We start from the raw sequence: 26,943 nt of genomic DNA, 5'->3' as shown, positions 1-26,943 counted from the left end.
AAAGAACTAGGAGGTAGAACAGAAGCGCTAAACACATTATTAGGCCAATTAACTGGGATGTTCCATGAAACCATGAGCCTAAACATCCGAACCAAGGAACCAAATCCCATGAGGTATTTGGTTGTATGTAAGCAGCCTCAGCAGCTACTCAGCAGTTACAAATAACTTTGTTTTTAAAGGAAAAAACAAGCAAACAAACAACAACAACAAAACAACTAGATTAGGTCAAATTGTAAGGCTGTAAAATAATCGAGGAAACCCTGGTGGCATGGTGGTTAAGAGCTATGGCCGCTAACCAAAAGGTTGGCAGTTCAAATCCACCAGGTGCTCCTTCGAAACCGTATGGGGCAGTTCTGCTCTGTCCTATATGGTCATGAGTTGGAATTGACTTGACGGCAACAGTTTTTTTTTGTTTGTTTGTTTAAAATAATCGAAAGTTCTTTGAATTCTTTTTTGATATTTTATGAGAAAAATGTCTAAAGGGCAAACTTTTGTTCACATATGACCACTTCAGTATAGTACTTGAGTTTATTTTTGGACACACACTGGTCATTACCACACAGGACAAAATGTCATGGTATTAACCCCACATCTCCAAACCTACACCCACTATTTGAGTTGCTCCAGCTGGATATGGATTGCTCAACATCTCTTGATTGTTCAGGCAGATTTAGTGTTTTGATTCAGCAGGAGTTTTAATAGGCTGAATGGCTTAAGTGAGTGAAAATAGCTGTTTGGCCTTTGTAGTGTAGTGGATGTTATCCTCTGAGATAGATATTTAAATAAGCTTTTTTTTTTTTTTTTTTTATGTAGAAGCAACAATAATAACTGCCAGTTTAAGTGGCAAAATACGATAATAGCTAATAGTGCTTACTTTGTGCCAGGCACTGTGTTAAGGGCACTACAGGTATAATCATTTAATTCTCCTCAAAATTCTATTTTTATCTCCATTTCTTTGACAAGAAAGCTTAGGCCTAGAGAGGTTAAGTAACTTACCCAAGGTCATACAGCTGACCAGGCACACAGATTTAAGTTGAGCCCTGGTGGGCCAGAGCCTACCTTCTTTAACTACTACTTAGGTTTCCAGCTGTATCACGTATGCTGAGTCTTGAATTAATTTACTCTAAATTTATTTGTATAACTTTTAGGCATGCAGCTAAATTTTATTACATATTGCTCAGTATTTTTCCAAAGTTCAACCTCCAAGCTCTGAAATGGTATTGACATATGTGCCAATGTAAACACAGATTTACATTAAGGGTTAGGAAGGTGTCTTAGTCATCTAGTGCTGCTATAACAGATACCACAAGTAGATAGCTTTAACAGAGAGAAATTTATTCTCTCACAGATTAGGAGGCTAGAAGTCTGAATTCAGGGTGCCAGCTTTAGGGGAAGGCTTTCTGTCTCTGCTGGCTCTGGAGGAGGGTCCTCATCATTAATCTTCCACTGGACTATGAGCTTCTCAGTGCAGGCACCCCGTGTTCAAAGGACGCACTGTGCTCCCGGTGCTTCTTTCTTGGTGGTATGAGGTCCTCGTGTCTCTCTGCTTGCTTTTCTCGTTTACATCTCAAGAGAGATTGACTGAGGCAGGATCAAGATGGTGGAGTAGTCAGACGCTTCCTGTGGTCCCTCTTGCAACAAAGACTCCCCCAAAACAAGTGAATTGGTTATATATGATAATCTAGGAGCCCTGAACATCTAAGGCAAAGTTGAGTGGCGGGGGAGAGAGAGACTGTTCAGGAGCAGTGAGGAGTTGCCAGACCTAACCCAGTGGAACCAGCACCCGGGAGGCTGGAATTGGCTGGTGCCAGCAGTGAGGCAAGGAGTGGAGTTCAGGATGTGTTTTCCACATTGAGAGAGGGCAAGTGGCAGAGAGTCTACTCAGTGCTCTAGAATCAGCAAAAAGCAGTGCTCAATTGGCAAAAGTCAAGCATGTGTGTCTAACCTATTGCGTGGATCAAAAAACACCTCTTTGGTGAAAACTTCTCTCTCACTTACCTGCCCCCTTCCTGCTCTGCACTGGGTCTGAGGTGGCTTCAGAGATTGCCACGTCCCCTGGGCTGGAAGTAGAACCTGTCAAGCATCCTGAGTCATTCTCCTGGCCGTAGAAAAGAGGGAACAAATTAACAAACAGGGAAAAAATAACCTGCTGGCTCCCCTAAGACAAGCACTCAGGGCAGAAACAGCTCCTTTGCCCAGGCACAGGCATAAAGTGTCCATGGACTTGGAATGCCTTTCACCCCTGCATAGACTGGGCCAGTTTCAGCAGCATAGGCCCTCATTAACACAGTACAACTGGGTATATATTTGCAGTCTAACTTCAGCTGTTTCAGCTGTATGGTAGAGAGGCAGGTTCGTGACATTTGATACTGCTCTGCCTATTAAGCAGGGTCCTCACCTACCTCTATCACGGGTCTGGGGACTGGTGGCTCCACCCATGACACCTAGCCATCTGTGACAGGGGTCCAAGAATAAGTGGTGCCTCCCAGTCCTTACAGCCAACAGCGTTGGGTGCCCACAGTCCAGCTGCAAAATTCACCCACCTATGTGCTCTAGGGAACAGGGACACGCTTTCCTCACAGATACTCAGGGACAGTTGTTGCCCCCTGCCTTGCTCGGCATGTAACCCCCTACTGCAGCCAGATACCTGTGCCTACACCTATCACCCCTGCTTGTCTAGAGACTGCACTACATACTTGGTGATTGACTGCATGGAGACCTGAGCTGAGTCCATACAAGAGGAGTAAATGGACTCCTGGGCTCACATACCTAGTAACAGTTCTAACCACAGGATGTTAGAGCTCCAAAGGCAACACTAATCAAAGTAGCTCACACAAGCAACCTATCTGGGCACATCAAAGCAAAATAAAGAAGCTAGGACACAGTAAGCAAACATAAAATAAATAAATACAATAACTTATTGATGGCTCTGAAAAACAGTCAATATCAGATCATATAAAGAGGCAGATCATGATGGCTTCAGCAAGCTCCCAAAACAAAGAATCAAGAAATCTTCCAGATGAAGAGAACTTCCTGAAATTACCAGAGGTAGAATACAAAAGATTAATATTCAGAACTCTTCAAGAGATCGGGAAGAAGATCAGGCAAAACACAGAACAAGCCAAGGAGCACACAGACAAATCAATAGAGGAACTTAAGAAGATTAGAGAAAGCACAATGAAAAGTTTAGTAGGCTTCAAGAATCCATAGAAAGACAGCATACAGAAATCCAGATAAAATTTCAGAATTAAACATCTTAATAGAAAGTCATAGGAGCAGAATTGAGGCAATGGAAGTCAGAATTAGTGAGAAAGAAGATAAAGCACTTGACACCAACATATTTGAAGAAAAATCAGATAAAAGAACTAAAAAAAAAAAATGAAGAAAGCCTATGAATTATGTGGAACTCTATCAAGAGGAATAACCTAAGAGTGACTGGATTACAAGAACAGGGGAGTATAAAAGAAAATACAGAGAGGATTATTGAAGATTTGTTGGCAGAAAACTCCTCTGATATCGTGAAGGTTGAAAAAATATCTATCCAAGATGCTCATCAAACCCCACACAAGGTAGATCCCAAAAGAAATTCACCAAGACATATTATAATCAAACTTGCCAAAACCAAAGATAAAGAGAGGATTTTAAGAGCAGCTAAGGATAAATGGATAAATGAAAAATCATCTACAAAGGAGAGTCAATAAGACTAAGGTATGACTACTCAGTAGAAACCATGCAGGCAAGAAGGCAATGGGATAACATATATAAAGCCTTGAAGGAAAAAAATTGCCAGCCAAGAATTATATATCCAGCAAAACGGTCTCTCAAATATGAAGGTGAAATTAGGATATTTCCAGATAAAAAGAAGATTAGGGAATTTTCAAAAACCAAACCAAAATTACAAGAAATAGTAAAGGGAGTCCTCTGGTTAGAAAAGAACACCAAATAGCAACCCAAGACTAGAACACAGGACGGAGCAACCAGATATAGGGAAATCAACGTAGATAGGGAAATCACAAAAATAAAGCTAAAATGCTGAAAATAGGGAAATAGAGATGTCATTATGTGAAAGATGAGAACATTAAAACAAAAAAGGGAGATTAAAAAATGTAGCCGTGCGTCTTTTATATGGAGAGGCAGTCAAGGTGATATAAAGAAATAAAAGATTGGTTTAAACGTAGAAAAACAGGAGTCAATATTAAGGTAACCACAAAGGAAACTAACAATGCTACACATCAAAATAAAAAAAAAAAAAATGAGAAAACATAAAGAATCAGCAAATACGAAACCAGCAACAAGGAAAAAGAGGAAAAGACAATATATAAAGAAAAATGACTCAGCATGAAAATTAAGTAGAACAAAGACACTGCCAACAATACACAAAAAAAGACATCAAAATGACAGCACTAAACTCATACCTATCAATAATTACACTGAATGTAAATGGACTAAATGCACTAATAAAGAGACAAAGTGGCAGAATGGATAAAAAAACACGATCCGTCTACATGCTGCCTATAAAAGACACACCATAGACTTAAATACACACACAGACTAAAACTCAAAGGGTGGAAAAAAACACATCAAGCAAAAAACAGTCAAAAAAGAGCAGGGGTGGCAATATTAATTTCTGACAAAATAAACTTTAAATCCGCCACAAAGGATAAGGAAGGACACTACATAATGATTAAAGGGTCAATACACCAGGAAGACATAACCATAATAAATATTTATGCACCCAATAACAGAGATCCAAAATACGTAAAACGAACTCTAACAGCATTGAAAAAGAGAGCTCCACAATAATAGTAGGAGACTTCAACACACCACTTTCGGTGAAGGACAGAACATCCAGAAAGAAGCTCAATAAAGACATGGAAGATCTAAGTGCCACAATCAACCAACTTGACCTCACAGACATTTACAGAACACTCCACCCAACAGCATCCAAATATACTTTCTTTTTGAACACACATGGAACATTCTCCAGAATAGAGCACATATTAGGCCATAAAGCAAGCCTTAACAGAATCCAAAGCATCAAAATATTACAGAGAATCTTCTCTGACCATAAAGTCATAAAAGTAGAAATCAATAGCAGAAAAAGCAAGGAAAAAAATCAAACATATGGAACTGAACAACACCTTGCTCAAAACCCACTAGGTTACAGAAGAAATTAAAGAAGGAATAAAGAAATTCATAGAGTCAAATGAGTATGAAAACACATCCTACCAGAACCTTTGGGACACAGTAAAAGCAGTGTTCAGAGGTCAGTTTATGGCAATAAAGGCACACATCCAAAAAGAAAAAAAAGGCAAAAACAAAGCATTAACCCTACAACTTGAACAAGTAGAAAGACAGCAGCAAGGAAGCCCTTGGGCACCAGAAGAAAGCAAATAATAAAAATTAGAGCAGAATTAAATGAAACAGAATAGAAAAAAAGTTGAAAGAGTTAACACCACCAAAACCTTGTTCTTTGAAAAGATCAAAAAAACTGATAAACCATTGGCCAAGCTGACAAAACAAAAATAGGAGAGGAAGCAAATAACCCAAATAAGAAATAAGATGGGCAATATCACAACAGACCCAACTGAAATTAAAAGAAACAACAGAATAGTATGAAAAATTGTACTCTAACAAATTTGAAAACCTAGAGGAAATGGACAAATTTCTAGAAACACACTATCTGCTTAAACTGACACAGAGGTAGAACAACTAAATAAACCTATAACAAAAGAAGAGATTGAAAAGGTAATTTAAAAACTCCCAACACAAAAAAGCCATGGTCCTGATGACTTCACTGGAGGATTCTACCAAACTTTCAGAGAAGAGATAACACCACCACTACGAAAGGTATTTCAGAGCATAGAAAAGGATGGAATACTCCCAAACTCATTCTATGAAGCCAGCATAACCCTGATATCAAAACCAGGTAAAGACACTGCAAAAAAAAAAAAAAAAAAAAAAAAATTACAGACCAATATCCCTCCTGAACTTAGATGCAAAAATTCTCAACAAAATAGATAATATCCAATAGGGTTTAACAACAACGTATCAAAAAAAAAAAAAAAAAATCACCATGATCAAGTAGGATTCATACCAGGTATGCAGGGATGGTTCAACACTGGAAAAACAATCAATGTAATCCATCACATAAATAAAATGAAAGAGACACATGGTCTTATCAATTAATGCAGAAAAGGCATTTGACAAAGTTCAACACCCATTCGTGATAAAAACTCTCAGCAAAATGGGAATAGAAGGGAAATTCCTCAGCATAATAAAAGGCATTTATACAAAGCCAACAGCCAACACCATCCTAAATGGAGAGAGTCTGAAAGTCTTGTAGATTTTAGAGATTAGATGCTGATCAGATTCGTGGTAGCAAAAATTTTTTTCCCAACTGTAGGTTGTCTTTTTACTCTTTTGATGTAGTCTTTAGATGAGCATAAGTGTTTCATTTTTAGGAGCTCCCAGTTATCTAGTTTCTCTTCTGGTGTTTGTCCATTGTTAGCAATGTTTTGCATTCCTGTTCCTTGAGAACAGGAACCAGACGAGGATGCTGTTTATCATCACTCTTATTCAACATTGTGCTGGAGGTCCTAGCCAGAGGAATTAGGATAGAAAAATAAATAAAGGGCATCCAGATTGTTAAGGAAGAAGTAAAAGTATCTGTATTTGCAGATAATATGATTTTATACACAGAAAACCCTAATGAATCCATAAGAAAACTCCTGGAACTAACAGGAGATTTCAGCAAATTATCAGGATACATGATAAACATACAAAAATCAGTTGGATTCCTCTACACCAACAAAGAGAATGTTGAAAAGGAAATCACTAAATCAAGGCCATTTATGGTAGCCCCCAAGAAGATAAAATACTTAGGAATAAATCTAGCCAGAGATGTAAAAGTCCTATACAAAGAAAACTACAAGACACTACTGCAGGAAACCAAAAGAGACCTACATAAGTGGAAAAACATACCTTGTTCATGGGTAGGAAGACTCAACGTTGTGAAAACGTATGTTCTACCCATAGCGACCTATAGATACATTGCAATCCTGATCCAAATTCCAATGGGATTTTTTAGTGATATGGAGAGGAACAAATCACCAACTTCATATAGAAAGAGAAGAGGCCCTAGATAAGTAAAGCATTACTGAAGAAGAACAAATTGGGAGGCCTCACGCTACCGGATTTTAGAACCTATTATACCACCGTGGTATTCAAGACAGCCTGCTATGACAACAGACACAAAGACCAATGGAATGGAATTGAGAATCCAGACATAAATTCATCCACTTAACGAGCAGCTGATATATGACAAGGGCCCAAAGTTGGTTAATTGGGGAAAAGACAGTCTCTTTACCAAATAGTGCTGGCATACTGGATATTCATCTGCAAAAAAATGAAACAAGACCATACCTCACACCATGCACAAAAACTAACTCAGAATGGATCAAAGACCTAAATGTAAAACATAAAACAATAAAGATCACGGATGAAAAAATAGGGACAATGCTAGGAGCCCTAATACATGGCGTAAACAGAATACAAAACGTTGCTAACAGTGGACAAACACCAGAAGAGAAACTAGATAACTGGGAGCTCCTAAAAATGAAACACTTATGCTCATCTAAAGACTACATCAAAAGAGTAAAAAGACAACCTACAGTTGGGAAAAAATTTTTTTGCTACCACGAATCTGATCAGCATCTAATCTCTAAAATCTACAAGAAACTGCAAAACCTCAACAACCAAGAGACAAATAACCCAATTGAAAAATGGCCAAAGGATATGAACAAGCACTTCACCAAAGAGATTCAGGTGGCTAACAGACACATCAGAAAATGCTCACTATCATTAGCTATTAAGTACCCACCCACAGCCGTCAAGTTGATTCTGACTCATAGTGACCGTATAGAGTAGAACTGCCCCATAGGGTTTCCAAGGAGCACCTTGTGGATTTGAACTGCTGACCTTTTGGTTAGCAGGCATAGCTCTTAACCACTATGCCACCAGAGTTCCCAAACAATATGGAACTGCCCCATAGATTTTCTAGGGAGGGCCTGGTGGATTCAAACGGCTGACCTTTTGGTTAGCAGCTGTAGCACTTAACCACTGCACGACCAGGGTTTCCATTAGCCATTTATAGGGTCATTATGAGTTGAAATCGACGGCAACGGGTTCCTTTAACCGTTAAACCAAAAACCAAACCCAGTGCTGTTGAGTTGATTCCAACTCATAGCGACCCTATAGAACAGAGTGGAACTGCCCCACTGAGTTTCCAAGGATCACCTGGCAGATTCGAACTGCCAACCCTTTGGTTAGCAGCCGTAGCACTTAATCACTCTACCACCGGGGTTTCCTCTTTAGCTGCTAGATAAATGCAAATCGAAACTGCAATGAGATACCATCTCACTCCAACAAGGCTAGCATTAATCCAAAAAACAGGAAATAATAAATGTTGGAGAGTTTGTGGAGAGACTGAAACACTTATACGCTGCTGGTGGGAATGTAAAATGGCACAACTACTTTGAAAATTGATTTGGTGCTCCCTTAAAAGGCTGGAAATAGAAGTACCGAAGGATGCAGCAATCCTGCTTCTTGGAGTATATCCTAGAGAAATAAGAGCCAACACATGAGTAGATATATACACACTCATGTTCACTGCAGCACTGTTTACGATAGGAAAAAGATGGAAACGATCTAGGTTCCCATCAACAGACAAATGGATAAACAAATTGTGGTATATTCACACAATGGAATACTACACAGTGATAAAGAACAAGGATGAATCTATGAAACATCTCATAACATGGATGAATCTGGAAAGCATGATGCTGAATGAAATCAGTCAGTTGCAAAAGGACAAATATTGTTTGTGACCACTATTGTAAAAACTCAAGAAAAGGCTTAAACACAGAAAACATTCTTAGATGGTTACAAGGGTGGGGAGGGATGGAGAGGGGTATTCACTAACTAGACAGTAGACAAGAATTCTTTTAGGTGAAGGGAAGGACAGCACGCAATGCAGGGGAAGTCAGCACAGCTGGTCTAAACCACAAGCTAAGAAGTTTCCTAAAGACAACCAAACACTTTGAGGGACAGAGTAGCAGGGGTGGGGTCTGGGGACCATGGTTTCAGGGGACATCTAGGTCAATTGGCATAACAAAGTTTATTAAGAATATGTTTTGCATCCCACTTTGGTGAGTGGCATGTGGGGTCTTAAAAGCTAGCAAGTGGCCATCTAAGACTCATCAACTGGTCCCAGCCCACTTGGAGCAAAGGTAAACGAAGAACACCAAAGACACAAGGAAAGTATGAGCCCAAGAGACAGAGAGGGCCACATAAACCAGATTCTCCATCAGCCTGAGACCAGAAGAACTAGATGGTGCCTGGCTACTACCAATGATTGCCCTGAGAGGGAACACAACAGAGATTCCTTGATGGAGCGGAAGAAAAGTGGGGTGCAGAACTCAAATTCTAGTAAAAAGACCAGACAATGGTCTGACTGAGACTGGAGAGACCCCAGAAGACATGGCCCCTGAGCTCTCTCTTAGCCCCAGACTAAAACCATTCCTGAAGCCAACTCTTCGGACAAAGATTAGACTGGACTAGGAGGTAAAATGATACTGGTGAGGAGTATGCTTCTTAGCTGAAGTTGACACATGAGACTAAGTGGGCAGCTCCCGTTTGGAGGCGAGATGAGAAGGCAGAGGGGGATAGGAGCTGGTTGAATGTACATAGGAAATACAGGGAGGAGAGAAGGAGTGTGCTGTCACATTATAGGGAGAGCAACTGCCATCACGTAACAGTATGTGTACAAGTTTTTGTGTGAAAAACTGAATTGAATTGTAAACTTTCACTTAAAGCACAATTAAAAAAAAAAGAGATTGACTTAAAACTCAAACTTGTAGATTGAGTCCTGCCTCATTAACATAACTGGCTTTAATCCTGCCTCATGAACATCAAAATTTTTTTTTTTCATGAACATCACAGAGGTAGGATTTACAACACATGGGAAAATCACATCAGGTGACAAAATGGTGGACAATCACACAATACTGGGAATCATGGCCTAGTCAAGTTGACACACATTTTGGGGGACACGATTCAATCCATGACAGAAGTCCAAGTAACTTTCCAAAGATTATAAAGCTAGTAAGTGGTGGAGGAAGTCCCTGGGTGGTGCAAAGGGTTAACATGGTCAACTGCTCATGGAAAGTTTGGAGGTTCAAGTCCACCTAGAGGTGCCTTGAAAAAAAGTCCTGGTGATCTACTTCCAAAAAGTCAGCCATTGGAAGCCCTGTGAAACACAGTTCTGCACCGGCACAGTGGGGTTGCCGGAGTTAGAACTGACTTGATGGCAACGAGTAAGTGGTGGAGGTGGGATTGGAACCAAGGCTATCCGAATCCAAAATGTGTGAGGCCTCACAAAGGTAAGATAAGCTCCAGCGATAGAGGCGGTGAATATGATTCCTGCATGAAAACGTTCACCTGTGGATCTTTAAGTTCCCATTGTATAGTAAGAGAATTGGCCAAGAATTAGCCCAAGTTAAGAGATGAGGACTAAGTGGTAATGGAGGCAGGAATAGCTTTGCCCAAATAAGCATTTCTGCTTGGGAAAATGCATCAGAAGGCAAGGTTAGATGTTAAAAATGAAAATGTTACAAAAGAAAAACCCAGTCGTTTCTGACTTTTTTTTTATGTAAAGGAAAAGCAGTGTCCTGGCAGGAAATGGAAGCTAATTAAGTGTGTCTGTGTGGGGCGGGTGGGTGGGCTGGCGAGATGGTAAGGAGCTCGGAAAGCTCTTAGGAACCTTTTCCCTAAATAAAAACCTCCAAACATTTGAAAGTGAAAATAGCAACAATAACTATGATTTAGTAATCACTGAATCTCTTAAGCATACTCAATGCACGCAGAAGACTCAGTTATTTTGCGATTTGAGATTATTGCAACTGATTTGGCTGTTTGGTACTTTGTTTTGTGGCCTAGGGCAAATGACAATGCAAGCTGCAGTGGTATCTCTTTGAAAAGGAAGTGGATGACTGTAAATTGATGATTGATTCCAAGCTCTTCGGCTCACCATTAGATTATTTCGCCAAGAGCTCTCTCTACATGCCTGGGGGGGAGGGTGCTCTCTTAGCTTGTTATTCAGAATTCCTGCAGAGAGATCCTTAATCAAACATATTTACTGTGAAGAAGATTCCATCTAGAGTACTTTTCACTTCTTTATTTTATTTTTTCCAAAGAAGATGGCCACAGGCACAGAGAGCTGTACTTTTAATCCACAGCGGAACGTTGACATCTGGTTGAAGGATTACAGTCTGAAGCCTGGACAAGTGAGTTTTGTTTCCAACTTCTCTGGTGACTCACTGTCTCTAAAATAAATACCCCTTCTACCTCTGTAAAATGGAATGGTTAGTCTCTACTTGCGTCACAGTAGCATTGTGAAATGAGTTACAGAAAGCCTGCAGTATACTTCGAGCTTCTTTGGGAGAAATAGAAAATACTCCTATTCTGTGAAAATGATAACGTTTGGTACAAGTGTGCATTTTTGTAGCACTGGAACCTGACAAATGGAAATGGAATGTGACAAACATGGGATATATATATATATATATATAATATGTATACTAACATGGAGTCTCTGGATAATAAAAAATCCTCCCAAAAGAAAATTTCAAAAATCAAGAACAAAATAAAAACAAATGTTTATATACAGCGTTTAAAAATTCTTAAAACTTCTTGGGGTTAACCAAAATCTGGAGTCAGAATTTTACAAACTGTATTTATAATTTCTTATTTTTATTATTTACTATGATACATTTCATGAGAAATTAAGGGGTACTCAATGAATAATATGTTTAGTGGTCAAATCAGTTTGAGAAACACCGTGTTAAACAAGCACAACGAAACAGCTCTCGTGCATCAAGCTTCTCCGAAAGAGGGAAACGGTTGTGGCATTGCCAAAGGTCTTAGAACAGGGAATGTCGTTTGGAAAATGATTTTTTGTGTGCCAGAAACAAATTTAAGTAAGTTTATGTTTAAAATGACTGCTCAGTTTTTGGTTGCTTAAGTATCCTTGGTAATTAGTAACATTGAGATCAAATTATTTTGTTGCTTTTGTATACTTGTTAAGTTTAAAAGAGTTTAAAAATAATGCTTTAGTAGCTTTTCTGTGGAATTTTACCAGCCTATTACATTCATGTTAAGTACATTGCATACACAGTATGTGGTTCCGTTCTTATGTACATGAACATTCTATCATACGCATGTTTGAGCAGAGCATTGGTGGCGCAGTGGTTAAGAGTTCGGCTGCTAACCAAAATGTCGGCAGTTCAAATCCACCAGCAGCTCCTTGGAAACCCTATGGGGCTGTTCTGCTTTGTCCTATACGGTCACTATGAGTTGGAACCCACCTGACGGCACCTAACAACAACATAATCCTACTAGAATTGTTTTCTGGGCCCTCTTCCTACCCACGTTGGAATCATCCTTATCTATGTGTTCATAGACTGTACAGAAATGAAACACAGATGGTTTTTGAGGAAGAAGCAACAGGTGTTATTAGTGGACCCCTGAAAAGTTGTGAGAGTTGGATACCTTAAGCTGTGAGGTATTAAAGAAGTCACTGGGTGTTTCAAACGGTTAACGAGCTCAGCTGCTAACCAAGAGGTTGGAGGTTCGAGTCCACCCAGAGGGGCTCAGAAGCAAGGCCTGGTGATCTGCTTCTGAAAAATCAGCCACTGAAAACCCTATGGATCACAGTTCTGCTCTGACACACATGGGGCCACCGTGACGTATTCAAGGAATCACTTTTTTACTCCTTGAAATTAAAAGAAAAATTTGTAAAAAGCCATGATAATATGAAGGCTGTTTCAAAAAATGATAATAAATTTGTCAAGGAATACCAAGGTCTTAAAATGTTCTGTTAACAGGTGTTGTCTGCATTGGGCTAGGCTGTGAACGTTCAGGAGCCCCGAGGGCACAGTGGGTAAGCATTTGGCTGCTACCCAAACGGTCAGCAGTTGGAATCCACCAGCTGCTCCTTGGAAACCCTATGGGCAAGTTCTACTCTGTCCTGTAGGGTCACTATGAGTTGGAACTGACTTGATGGCAATGAGATTTTTTATGAAAGTTTAAAAGGAGCCCTGCGGTGCAATGGTTAAGCACTCAACTGCTAACTGAAAGGTTGGCAGTTTGAACCCACCAAGGAAGAAAAGACCTGGAGATCTGCTCCTGTACAGATTCCAGCCTAGGAAACCCCATAGGGCAGTTCTACTCTGTCCTATAGGGTGGTTATTAGTCGAACTCAACTCGATGGCACCCAACAATAACAGGAAGGCTCAAGCGGTTTGCTCTTGATCACTACCCTAAAGGTTGGTGGTTTGAACCCACCAAGCAGTGCCCAGCAAGAAAGCCCTGACGATGTCCTTATATAAATATGAAGGCCAAGAAAACCCTGTGGAGCTCAGTTCTACTCAGTAACACATGGGTCCCTATGAGTTGGCATGGACTCCATGGCACCGAGTATGATTTTTATGTTTATTATGAAAGTTCTGGCTGAGAATGTTTTTTTTTGGCTTGGCTCCTTGGAGACTCACAATTTAGAGAAGTAGCTACAAAATTTAAAAGTGACCCCTGGAGGCTAGTGTATGCAGCATTACTGGTTTAATTCTGTTATTGTTTAAACTTTTCACTTAGAGAAAGAAAGAGTACTTCAGTGGTCTCTTTGCTCTCGGGGCAGGGTGCAACTCTGTGATTCAGCCTAGGTTGTCTGCTGCTGCGAGTGTCTGGCTGTCTAGTCACCCCCTCGCCTCCTCTCAGGGCACCTGAGACACCGTCCAGATGCTTCCCTGCGTTTTGATTCACTTGGGTTGTGTAGGGGTTGTTCTGCAGAGGACTTGAAAGCTCTCCCTTCCAAACGAACACTGTCCTCTAATGAGAAAGAGATCAACATTTAAAGTCTCTCTTGGGGAAGGAGCTGGGAAGCAAACATTTTCTCTGGAGTTTTCTGACTTATAATACACCGGGAAGACACAATGATGTAAAGTGTGGGAGACACTCAGGCATTTCACTCCAAAAGGCGTGTCTGAGGTCCTTATTTTGAAGAGGCATTTTCTAGGTGTCAGTTCCGTGCTGTTCTAACCTCTTCCTTTCAGGGCGAGAGATGAGAAATGGTCTGCATCAGAGCCACCGCCATTCACTCCACATACAGCCATCAATGGAAATGAATCATGTTATTTTTGGAAATGTTTTGGACTGTTTATCCAAAAAGGAGGTAAAGATTAAATGACTTCTCTCCAAACACAGTGTGTGTCTATTAAAACCAAACATCATATATTCCAAAAAGAATATGAATGAGAAAGCAATCAAGGTTTTAAACTTAAAGGATTTTGATTCTTGGTTTGGGATTTAGATCGTTATAATGGTTGCCCTCTTCTCAGAGTATAACAGGCAAGATACGTGGAGTCCTTCCTTGCCTGACCCTGTCACTTACTACTGGTAACCCTGAGTAAGTCATTTGTGCTCTCTGTTAGCTTTAAGGTGGCGTAGTGGTTAAGAGCCACAGCTGCTAACCAAAAGGTTGGCAGTTCGAACCCACCAGGCGCTCCTTGGAAATTCTATGGGGCAGTTCTACTCTGTGCTATAGGGTCGCTATGAGTCGAAATTGACTCGATGGCAGCGGGTTTGTTTGTTTGTTTTGGTTATCTTTAAAATGGTGATAAAAAAGATCTGTCTATCCCACATTCCAGAATTCCCATATTATTAAAAAGAGTCAATGAGATAAATCTCACATACTTGGAATATGATAAATGGTGTATTGCTGTTTTTCTAATGCGTCAGATAGTGTGGACGTCGACTTGGTTTCTGGTGTCTTTGGCTATAGCAATAAGGAGAACGGTGAAAAAGGAGAAGAATCCATACCTTTGAGGATGAACATTCAGGTCATTTGGAGCCGTGGCCCAGTGTTAGTTGTCTTTGCTGATGAAGGGGAATGTGCACCTGGCAAGAGTGACGCACAGGCAGACTACAGGAATATTTTAAAGACCCTCTGATCACATTGCTAGAGGGTAACATTGCTAGAGGGTAACAGAGTTAAAATTTACATCTGAATAGCCACGGGTGACAGAGGACAGATATTTGCTTTAAGGGAAGCTGGAATGCGGTGTAGCTGTTGGCCTCGGGGATGTCATAAGGCACCGCAGAATAGCAAGGTGGTAGCAGGCTGGGAAGCGTGTTCTCTGTGAACTATAGCGATAGAACCAGTCTTTCCTTTTGCCTCCCAAATACAAGACTTCAACTGACTCGAAACTGCCATATTTAAATAATTGTCCTTTCCATAGTACAAAGCACCTTTGGACTTACGGAACAAACAAAGAAGCGATTTAAAGAATAGCAACAAGCAACCAGGTTTCATTGTCTATACTGAATATCTAGTGATACTGCTGAAGTGATACACAATTCTTAGCTGAGAAGACCTAGGCAGCCATGCAGTAGCAGAGTTCTTCCCTGCCTGGCAACTGATCCATATTTGCCCACATTTTATGAAAGAATTTTGTGATACTGGAAACATGAAGAACTTGGCACAGCTTTTTGTACGTGTTAAGCACTCTATACATTATTATTATTGTAAGTATTTGTAATCGTCATCAGTGCATATAATCCCAAATGGAAGAGGCAGGGCGGAGCTGGTTAATTCTTGCCTTCCATGCGGGAGACCCAGGTTCGATCCCGGCCAGGGCGCTTCATGCACAGCTGCCTCCTGTCTGTCGGCGGGGGCTTTCCTGTTACTATGATGCCCACCAGGTTTCAGGGGAGCTTGCAGACTAAGATGGACTAGGAAGAAAGGCTTAGCGATCTACTTCTGAAAATCAGCCAATGAAAACTCTTGTGTGGATCTCAACGGTGCCATCCTTAACCGATCATGGGGATGGCACAGGACCAGGCAGCGTTTTGTTCCATTGTGCACGAGGTCACCGTGAGTCGGGCACCCACTCTGTGGCAGCTAACAGCAACAACAGATCCAAGACCTCAAACGTCATCTCTCGTTCTGCCTCTTTTTTCTTCTTGTCTCATTCTTTCCTACCAGCTGCTTCTTCACTTGGCTGGGGACATGGTAGCAGGCAGCTGTCTCCCACCTATGTAGCTTGTGACTGCAGAGGTAAGGGCTCTATTCCCCACCAGCTTAAACTGAAAGATCCTCGAGGGACCAGATCGGTTCTGTGTGCCACATTTTAGACCAATTAAATGAGGTTATTGATATAAAAACATTTTGTAAAATGTAAAGATATATGGCATTATAATTAGAAACATAATTGTTTTCATCATTTCCTTCCTTCCTTCTTTATCTGGCTCATTTCTATTTGTTATGCAAAATTTGGTACAGATAAATGGGTTATATGTCCCTTTTTTGTGTTCCCATATTACCTTGTGCTTTCCTCTCTTCTTGAACTATTGCACTACATTTACCCCTAGACTATGAGCTCTTTGAGGGAAGAAGCTATATCCTGGGTCTTTGTCTTCTAGCACACAGTGGGTGCTTAATAAATATTTTATTTATTAGGTAAATAATTATTAGATAAATAGTAATTAATTTTTTGTATAATTCTATAGATGAAGAAGTATTGAGCTAAATGCATACCGAACCCAGGATGTCCATTAAAAGTTATTACTTAAAATAAATCCATGATCTGAATTTGTCTCTCTGATTTGTCTCAGTCTCAGTCTTATGACTATATAGTGGCTGCATAAAAGCAAAATTATTTGAAGATAATAATAGCAAGAGTTAACTTTTGTTGAACACTTATTATGTAACAGACACTATTTCAAGTGCTTTACATGTGTTAATACGCATAATTTTCACAGAATGGGTTGTTACTATTCTTTTCCCCATTTTACAGATGAGGAAACTGAGAACTTAAGCAATTTACTTAAGGTCACACACGGATAATGAATAAAAGGTGGAAATGTGTTTCAAATGTAGTCTGGCTTCAGAGCTTTTACGCTGAGTTATAGGTTGTGAGTTTGCTGTGTTCTACTTGTTGTTGTTAGGTGCAGTTGAGTCAGTTCCGACTCATGATGACCCTGTGTACAACAGAACAAAACAGTGCCTGGTCCTGCGCCATCCTCACCATCGTTGTTAGGCTTGAGCCCATTGTTGTAGCCACTGTGCCAGTCCATCTCATTGAGGGTCTTCCTCTTTTTCTCTGACCCTCTACCTTACCAAGCATGATGTCCTTCTCCAGGGACTGGTCCCTTCTGATAACATGTCCAAAGTAGTCCAAAGTACATGAGACGAAGTCTTGCCATCCTTGCTTCCAAGGGTCACTCTGGCCGTACTTCTTCCAAGACCGACTTGTTTGTTCTTTTGGCAGTCCATTGTGTATTCAATATTCTTTGCCAACACCACAATTCAAAGGTATCAATTCTTCTTTGGTCTTCCTGATTCATTGTCTAGCTTTTGCAAGCATATGAGGTGATTGAAAATATCTTGGCTTGGGTCAGGCACACCTTAGTCCTCAACGTGATGTCTTTTCTTTTCAACATTTGAAAGAGGTCTTTTGTAGCAGATTTGCCCAATGCAGTACTGCTGCTTCCATGGGCATTGATTGTGGATCCAAGTAAAACAAAATCCTTGACAGCTTCAATCTTTTCTCCATTTATCATGATGTTGCTTATTGATCCAGTTGTGAGGATTTTTGTTTCCTTTATGTTGAGGTGTAATCCATACTGAAGGCTGTACTGTTTAATCTTCATCGGTAAGTGCTTCAAGTCCTCTTCGCTTTCAGCAAACAAGTGTTCTGCTTAAATGAGTTTAATAGTGTAATATGTTCGTGCATGTACACTTTTTGTTTGTACTGAGGGGATAAAGCTTCTCTAACCCTTTTGCTTCCCTATTTCAGCACCCACCACAATCACTCTCCCACACAATCACTATCAACAATAACATCAAAAACCATTAAGTGCAGTATACAGTGCTAAGTTGTTGTGTGCTGTCAAGTTCGACTCATAGCAACCCTATAGGACAGAGTAGAACTTCCTCCTAGGGTTTCGTAGGCTGTAGTCTTCATGGGAGTAGATGGCCAGGTCTTTTCTCCTGTGGAGCTGCTGGTGGGTTTGAACCACTGACCTTTCAGTTAGCAGCTGAGGACTTAACCATTGCAAAGAGGTCCATGGCATAGCCTTTGCCTTCAAATGCCATCAAATACAGTGAGAAATACAGCCCATATACTCAGAAAGGTAAATAACCATTCCAGATAGTCTATGCTATGTCCCAAATGAATAATACAAATAAGTGCTTTGGAGTAGTTACATTATTTTTAAGAAGTGGCAAAAAGTCTGGGTTTGAACCCCATTAGATGAGGCACAACAGTTCCTCAAGAATCAGGTTAACGTCTTAGTCATCTTGGAGTAAACACAGTGCCTGGTGAGTAGACACTGAACTGGTTTGTGAAGTGAATTGAATCCTCGCTTGGTGGCTTACTTACCAGGTACACATGGGCAAATCAATCACCTTCTCTCTGCCCCATTTTCCTCATGTCCCTTACCTTGTTGGGGCTGTTATGAAGAATAAATGAGATGACCCTGGTCAAAATTCGCAGCCCAGTCCCTAGCACCCAGGAGTCGGGTCCCCACTAAATGTGGTCCCGCATAAATCTAGGAGTTCTGGGAAGGGGTGATGCTGTGGGCTGGATCAGACGGTTTGGTGAAGTAATCCTGTGGGCATTAGTGATGAGCATCCCACTGAGGACTTTCCTTGAAAGCTGTAGTGCGGCTTAATTGAGTGTGAGTTCTCCAGTGAGAAACTTCTCCTCAGGGAGCCTGGTGGCTGCAGTTGCTGATTCAGCTGGGTGTCGGGGGCCCAGAGACATAAACTGCTATGATGAACTCAGACTTAAACTCAAAACAAGCCATCGTGAGTCAGCTGCCAGCTCTTCACACTTCTCCAGACTGAGCAAAGCATTTCACTGAAAAGTTGGCCCACAAAAAAATTTTTGATGAGTCCCAACTGGTTCATAACTTGTATATGTGACTGAAACCAAGAACATTTCAAGCCCTCTTACATTCTCCTCCCCAAGGTGCTGGCAGATCTGTTTTTCTTCTCTCATATTGTTGGAGCTACTACACCTACATCTTGTTCCCTCAGGAGATCCTCTTCTCACAGGCGTCCATCGGAGCCTGGAGTCCCGATGAGTGACAGAAAACGGAATAACCACCACATCTCTCAGTTTCTTGCGACTCTGTGGGGAGGGGCAAAAGGGGAAGAATACTTTCTTTTTGTGGGACGGAGTACACTGGGTGATAATACTAGCACCGTGGACTTCAACCTCCCACCTCTGATGCTCTATGATCAAGTTCGTGAAGAGTCTGGAGCAGTCTTTCCTGGTATATTCTAGAAATGAAGAGACCCAGAGGACCTTAACTCTTGTGTTTCTGTTGATGCTCACAGCCTAATTTTTGACACTTCTGCTGTGTGCTCGGCAGACTTACTGTCTTTTCTGCTGCTTCTGTTGGTTGGATTGCCGATAGGAGACAAGGATGGAGAGGAAAAAAAATCAGTTTTGAAAACTGGCAAACAGTGCAGCTACCACCAAACTGTGTTCTCAGCATTTCAGGTTTTGTTCTCTGGGAAGCAAAGTTGTGTAATGCTTAAGCACTAGAGTCATAAAGCGTGGGAAGCGTGGGGTTGAATCCCACTTCCACTTATTAGCAGTACCTCTGCACCTCAGTTTCCTTATGCAGCAAAACCTGTGGAAGCCAGAAACTGTGTAAGGTAGAAACCTGTCAAAGAAGGAAAGCTAAAATATATTCCACTAAAACGAGTAATGGAAAAGTCGTAAGATTATATCCAAAGGCTGAAAACTTTCGAGGCCTGGGGAAACAAGGCAGCCCCGTCGAGTTCTAGCGCTCACAGGTTTCACTGTATATGAAATGGAGATACTAACAGTACATCTCTGGTAAGATTTTAGTATGACTTATACAAGATAGGCATTTAAAGAGTCAGTACAGTGCCTTGAGTACAGTCAGCACTCAATACTATTGGTATTATTACCTGGTGACAGCACTTAGCCCCTTAGCCCATAAAGCCTAGAGGCTGCAGACTGGCCAGGTCAAGATGTAGGAGGGGAAGAATCCGACGTAGTGGCTGCTGGAAAGTCATTACCTGGTCTTCTTGCTCCAGCTGTAAATTACACTTATTGGAATGTTCTGGAGGCCTGTTATACTGATAGGATTCAAGGCTTCTTGTGCCCAACATATGTACCAAATCAATAAATGGTTTATAAAAATACCTGGCACATCTGTAGGTGATTATATAAAGGGGTGTTCATTCATCAACAAATAACTTAAGTATTTTTGAGTTTAAGACAAGAATAAATTACTGTCTTCAACTTCCCTTCACTCTGCCATGTCTTAATACCACTTAGCAAGTTACATCTAGCTCCTCAGGGACCCAGTCCCTGGCAGTGGCCACACTTGTCACATCATCTTCCTAGCTCTCTGGATAGACCAGCAGTCTCCCCTTATCCTCGGGGATACATTCCAAGACTCCTGTGGATACCTGAAACCTCGGATAGTACCTATATACTGTGTTTTTTCCCTATACATACGTACCTATGATAAAGTTGAATTTATGATTAGGCACAGTAAGAGATTAGCAACAATAATAATAAAGTAGAACAATTATTAAGTAAAAGCATGCAATACCAGTGACAGTCAATCTGATAACCGAGCTACTAAGTGACTAACGGTGCGTAAAGAACACAACGTGAATACCCTGGAGGGACAGAGCAGGAAGGTTTGAGATTTCATCACACTATTCAGAACGGCGTGGAATTTAAAATGTATTAATTGTTTATTTCTGGAATTTTCCATTTAATATTTTCAGATCATGGTTGACCTGGGTAACTGAAACCGTGGAAACCGAACCGCGGTTAAGGGGGGACAACTTTGTATTAAGTTGCAGGAAAGCGTTGTCTGTGTCTACTGCACTGCTTCATTGCTAAATGCTTGGACTGTTCTCATTCTGTCGTGAATAACATAAATTCATCTGTCAGAGGCACGATCAGGTAAGGGAGTTATATTGTGTGTGTGTGTGTGTGTGTATGTGAGTGTGTACAGTGCATGTGTTTAACAAACATTTGTTGGACAACAACTATATGGAAGGCAGTCATAAACTTTTGACATTTAATTCTCACAACAGCATTTTACAGTGGGCTTTACTGTTCCTATTTTATTGGTGAGGAAATGGAGGCTCAGGGAATTAAATTGCCCTGAATTGCAGAGATAAAAATGTTTTCTTTTTAACGCTCAAATATTATTTAGGTATGATATTTGCATTTTTCCAAATCATGAATTCATGTTTAAAAACGAGTGCCACCAAATGTTGCATTATGCCTGGTACTTCTTGCACAAGACTTAAATAAGCACATTAAAGGATTCTATTTTATAATAGTAACTTGCTCACGACCCAGACATCCTGAAAATTGTCCAGAATCGCGCTGTGCCCTGTGCTCTCAAGAGGAATGTGCTGGATTCACTTGGCACCAAGTCAGGCAGAATTATGGAACCGCTTTTCTAGACAGACATCTGTTCAAATATAAATTTCCTGTTTATTGAGGCTTCTGCTCTATTGAAGTAAAGGTCTCGATACGGCTGAACAAGTCAATCATTATAAACCTTGTTATTGTGACAGCCCCCTGTGTATTGTTTAACTGGAAATGAAACACAAATACACCAAACCCCTGCAGTATCTGCTTCACGGTGCATAAATCTGCCGTGCCTCATGTCACTTGAAATTTGATGGCAATCTACCAAATGGTAGAAAAGACTTCATCCCCAGAGGGCTATGCAAATGAGTCCAGGCAGCGGAACAATAAGGTGAAAGGACATTGCCCATCCTTTGCTCCCCTCCCCCGTATCCTTTCCAGAAAGCATTCCCGAGGGTAATTTCTTAGAGGCAACTGGTGAATTATCCAAATACAAATGACCAGTGTTCAGTTCCACATGCAGCTCTGGCTTCAAAAGGTCTAAATAGGATTGAAAGTGTCCTTCCTGCTCGCCACCATCCAAGCTGTATTATTGCTTGCAGGGAAACCCCCTCAGATCCTTCTTAAGCCTTCTTAATTGCTTTCTGCCACTTTCTTTCCCTTTATTCAAACCTCAGAGGTGAGGGATAATCAATCTGCTCTCGGTTATGCTAAGATAAAGATGCCCGGCTCTTCCCCATGCTCCCCCCCACCACCTTATCCCATATCCATGCCATAGAAAAGCCTGGATTTTGGAAACAACTGTATGGGTCTGCTGATAATAGATCTGAACTAGGATTACATTATTTCACTACCAGTCATATTTCTTCTGTTTGGGTTTTAAATGGATAGGGCATTTCTCTATGTAGTTCTACTGGAAAGATTTACTCAGAAATTGTTAGTATCAGACCTGGAAATATCAAGGTATCATCCATTTCAGTTGCTAGTCTCCGCCAGAATAAATCATTCAAAACAAGCAGTTGGCTCTGTTTGAATCAGCCTTTCTAGATCATGGCCAAAAGCCTGTCAGAGCTACCCCTGAGGGCTGGGCCCAGGTGTAGGGAAACAGAAAAAACAGCATGGATCCATAAGTAGTTCATGGGAGGAGCAAGCTGGCTGAAGTCTGAAAAGGTCCAATCTTATGGGGGTACTTAATTTGGCATACCAAGCCCAGTAGGCAGAGCATCAGAAGGCTGGAGAATGAAGCAGAAGTCAGGCATAATGGTCAGATTATGGAATATTCCAAGAAAGCCATTGTCTACCTTGCCAGTTCTTTTAGGAGCATCTAAGGGACCTGGAGAAGAGCCCTGGTTGCGTAGTGGTTAAAGCGCTCTGCTGTTAATCAAACGGTGGCAGTTGGAACCCACCAGCCGCTCCATGAGAGAAAGATGTGGCACTCTGCTTCTGTAAAGATTTACAGCCTTGGAAACTCTATGGGGCAGTTCTACTCTGCCTTATAGGGTTGCTGTGAGTCAGAATCGACTGGACGGCACTGGCTTTGTTTTTTTTGGTTAAGGGGAGCTGTGAATCTCTTAAAGGGTTGAGCATATCTGACAATGTCTTCTACGTTCAAAGATTTTCTTGGAAATATTTAATGATCTTTTTTTTTTCTTTGTCAAATCTAACCTGCCCTTCATCATGAAATACTAATTTTTGAGCAAAAGAGGAATATATTAAATTTCATAACAAAGTTTATCATTATTCTTCCCTAAGAAGCTGTCTGTGTAATTTTGGAGGGGATAAGACATGTAAAAACATATTCCATACAACTATTAGATTATTTAAAAAAAGTGTTCTTATGATCAACTCTTGACATAGCCAAGCAATGTGTGAGAACGTCCTATAACCATTTGAAGTTAGAGATCCTTTGAGTTAAACACAGGAAGCTGTATATCTTGTGGATGAAAATAGTTTCCCTTTGGAAGGAAGATGATTTTTGTCCTGGGAGAACATTTGGTTCCTTAGGAAAGCTGTTGATTTCTCAGGAGAAACAAAGTTTACTTTCTAATCTGAGGATGAGAAAATTATTTGGAAAATATTTTGTATAGTTTAGTTGCTTTTAAGACTCTTGTATTCTATTGGAACATACATATGCTGTGTAAATTTACAGAATGCCAAGAGATTCCGTAGGGTTAGTAATCCTTTCACTGCTTCTGGGGCCAGAGAACGGGTTGTTTTAAGCGTAGCCTGGTTTTCATGAAGCTTTAATTAAGCTTTTTGGTTTGGGAATACAGCAAGACATCCCGACCATGATGCTCGTTTGTTTACAAGTTTGTCTCTAATGTTATTCCATTAATTCCTTCTGGGTGACATCATAACCTATAATTCTCAATATTGTAATTTCCAGTCTTTTCCTCAGAGATGGATGGTCAGGGATACTGGTGGGACAGTTAGGCAGCCACCATCATGCTGCAAACAGTTGGAGGACACAAGAGAAAAAGAAGACATGGTTTCTGCCCTTAAGCATATTTGCCTGTAAGTGGAAAGGGAAATCTACAAAGATAATACATTTATCAGAAGGTATACATTAACATACAGTAATTACAGCCACCGTTTTCAAATGGTTGCTACGTATCAGATACTTTATCTTTAGAAAACTTTATATAGTACATATTATTATCGCTCTTTTGGAGATGGGGAGTCCTGTGTAGTGAAAATGGTTTATGCTCTTGGCCACTAGCCAAAAGGTTGGTAGTTTGAGTTTACCCAGAGGTGCCTTGGAAGAAAGGCCTGGTGAGCTACTTCCAAAATATCAATCATTGAAAACCCTATGGAGCACAGTTCTACCCTGACACAGATGGGGTCACCATGAGTCGGAATTAACTCAATGGCAACAGATTTATTTATTTATTTTTACAGATGAAGCTCAGAGAAGTCAAGTGACTATCCCAGGATCTCTTAGCTAATAAGTGATGGAGTCAATGTTGGACTAGCTGGGTCTGACTCCCACTCCTACATCTTCACAGGCAGTGAAGGTGTCTGTCTCATTTACTACCTTGCCTTCTATACCTAGCACTGTGTCTGGCCTGTAGCAGGTACTTGAGGAAGATCTATTGATTGACTGACGACTGCTAAGGCACACAAAGGAATATTTCTGTTCTAAAGCTGTAAACTTGTCATTTAATTGAATTTGTTCTTACTGGAATGGCCTTTATATGGTTGAACACAAAATTCTTTTTCTCCCTAGTTGCATGGTTCTGATTCCATGGTTTAGCTTCTTGATCGGTCTCTGCTTTTAGCAAACCCTGAGGCCAATTTGGGCTCGGGGAGGGCAATATTTGAGGAGTATGGGCTCGAGTTCCCTCCAGCTCTACGGACTCACCAATGCCTGTCTCCCAGCCAAGAGCATGGCTACAGTGGAGCTAGAGGTACTGTTCTCTGCATGCACACTGGACCTCACAGAGCTCCTGGCAAGGAGGGAGAAGGGGGAGGCCCTCCTCTTTGAGCCAGAGCGTTCGTTCTGCTTGTGCCTTCCCAAGCCCAGGCTGGGAAATGTGACTTATTATCCCTCATTAGAAGATCACTCTAATCTACAGACCTTAGAATGAAGTTATGTGCATGATGCCCTTTTGAACTCATTACCGAGCATATTAAATCATCTCAAAGTGCCGTTCCTGCAGCAGGTGTCCTGGTGGCTCTGCACTCAGACGGGCCAGGGTATGAAATGTCAGTCTGGCAACATTTTTCCCCTTCTTCTAGTGTCACATGCCTTCCACCATTTGGAACATCTGTTCATATTTGTTTATTGAGCCCTGGGGGCTCACTTATCCAAAATCATGCTTAACTTCATGAAAGTGCCTTTTTAAGGGTAGTTTTCTGCCACTCGTAGAGATGAGTGGCGTACAATGAAAAAGAACAGGGTGGGAGGGATCATGATGTCTTAGCCTTTTCTATTTGCTGCAGACGGTTAGAGGATGCAGGTGTCGATTTTAAACTTAGCCCCTGGCTAGAGGAAGTTCTTATTAGTTGCCTCGAGTGGATTCTGATTCATGGTGACCCCTTGGGCTACAGAGTATGACTGCTCCATATTTTCCCTAAAGATTCTTTGCTGTAATCTTTATGGAAGCAGATTGCCAGATCTTTTCTTCCATGGCACTCTTGGGTGGGTTTGAACCACCAACCTTTAGGTTAGCAGTTGAGCACAAGCCATTTGCCTACCAGAAAATGGTAATGATAGCGAGGCCCAGCGAGTGCTGTTGCTGCTGGTGGATGGGAGGGGTAGGGGTAAGGGAATGGAAAGAGAAGCTTTTTTGGGGGGAGAGAAAAAAACATGTAAATCAGTGACTGCTCTCAGCCCAGCACAGGAGGAGGTACTATGAATGCTGGGACGAAAGTGCCCTCAGCAGATTTTGTTGACATGATTGTATGTCTGGGGGACGCTGTTCTTCACATGACTTGAAAAGGACACAGAAGGTACCCCTTACTGCTCCCACGCCTCCTCCCTCCTCCTGTGGGGCTGCAGGTCCTCCCCCAGGCGGGCCCCTCCATCAGCAGGGGCAGGAGCAGAGTTTGGCTCGCATTTTCAGGTGTACGGTGGTTCAAGATAGAGCAGAGCTGGCTTATATTCCTGCAGCTGGGCAACTGAAGTTTATCAGCCATTGTTGCATTTCTTCTAAAGAACTTCTCTAACTGCAGATAAAACTCAATGCAGAATATGTGAAATTCCCTTCTCTGCGTGTCAGGTACACACTGGCTCTCACTCCCAGCGAGCTTCAGGGAGAGGCTGCCATTGGCGGAGTAGCACAGCATCGTTTGCGGAGATGCTTAACGCACGCCCTGCGAGGATATGTTCTTCAACTTCTTCACCGGGTATTTATTGCCATTTATTCATTAATTAAGTGCCTGCTATGCATGGAACACTGGGGGAGACCTACTGTGATATGGAATTTATAAGATAGATCAATCCCAAATGCAGGGCAGGAGTTCCTTCTGTAGCATCCCTGATAAGCCTACACTTAAATAATCGCTGATATAGGCGGCCCACTACCTGATAAAGAATTTATCTGTATAGTTTGTTGTTAGCTGCCATTGAGTCAACTCCGATTCGTGGAGGCTGTCATGGACTGAATTGTGTCCTCACAAAAATGTGTGTATCAATTTGGCTGGGCCATGATTCCCAGTATTCTGTGGTTGTCCTCCATTTTGTGATTGTAATTTTATGTTAGAGAGGATTAGGGTGGGCTTGTAATACCCTTACCAAGTCACATTCCTGATCCAATGTAAAGGGAGTTTCCCTGGGGTGTGGCCTGTACCACCCTTTATCTCTCAAGAGATAAAAGGAAAGGAAAGTAAGCATATCTCATACCACCCAGAAAGACGTACCAGAAGCAGAGCACGTCCTTTGGACCTGGGGTTCCCACGGGAAGAAGCTTCTAGTCCAGGGGAAGATTGATGAGAAGGACCTTCC

This window comes from Loxodonta africana, chromosome 11 (genome assembly GCF_030014295.1).
Source record: "Loxodonta africana isolate mLoxAfr1 chromosome 11, mLoxAfr1.hap2, whole genome shotgun sequence".
NCBI classification, from domain to species: domain Eukaryota; kingdom Metazoa; phylum Chordata; class Mammalia; order Proboscidea; family Elephantidae; genus Loxodonta; species Loxodonta africana.
The sequence above is the reverse complement of the archived record's forward strand: the minus strand, read 5'-3'. Positions refer to the sequence as shown.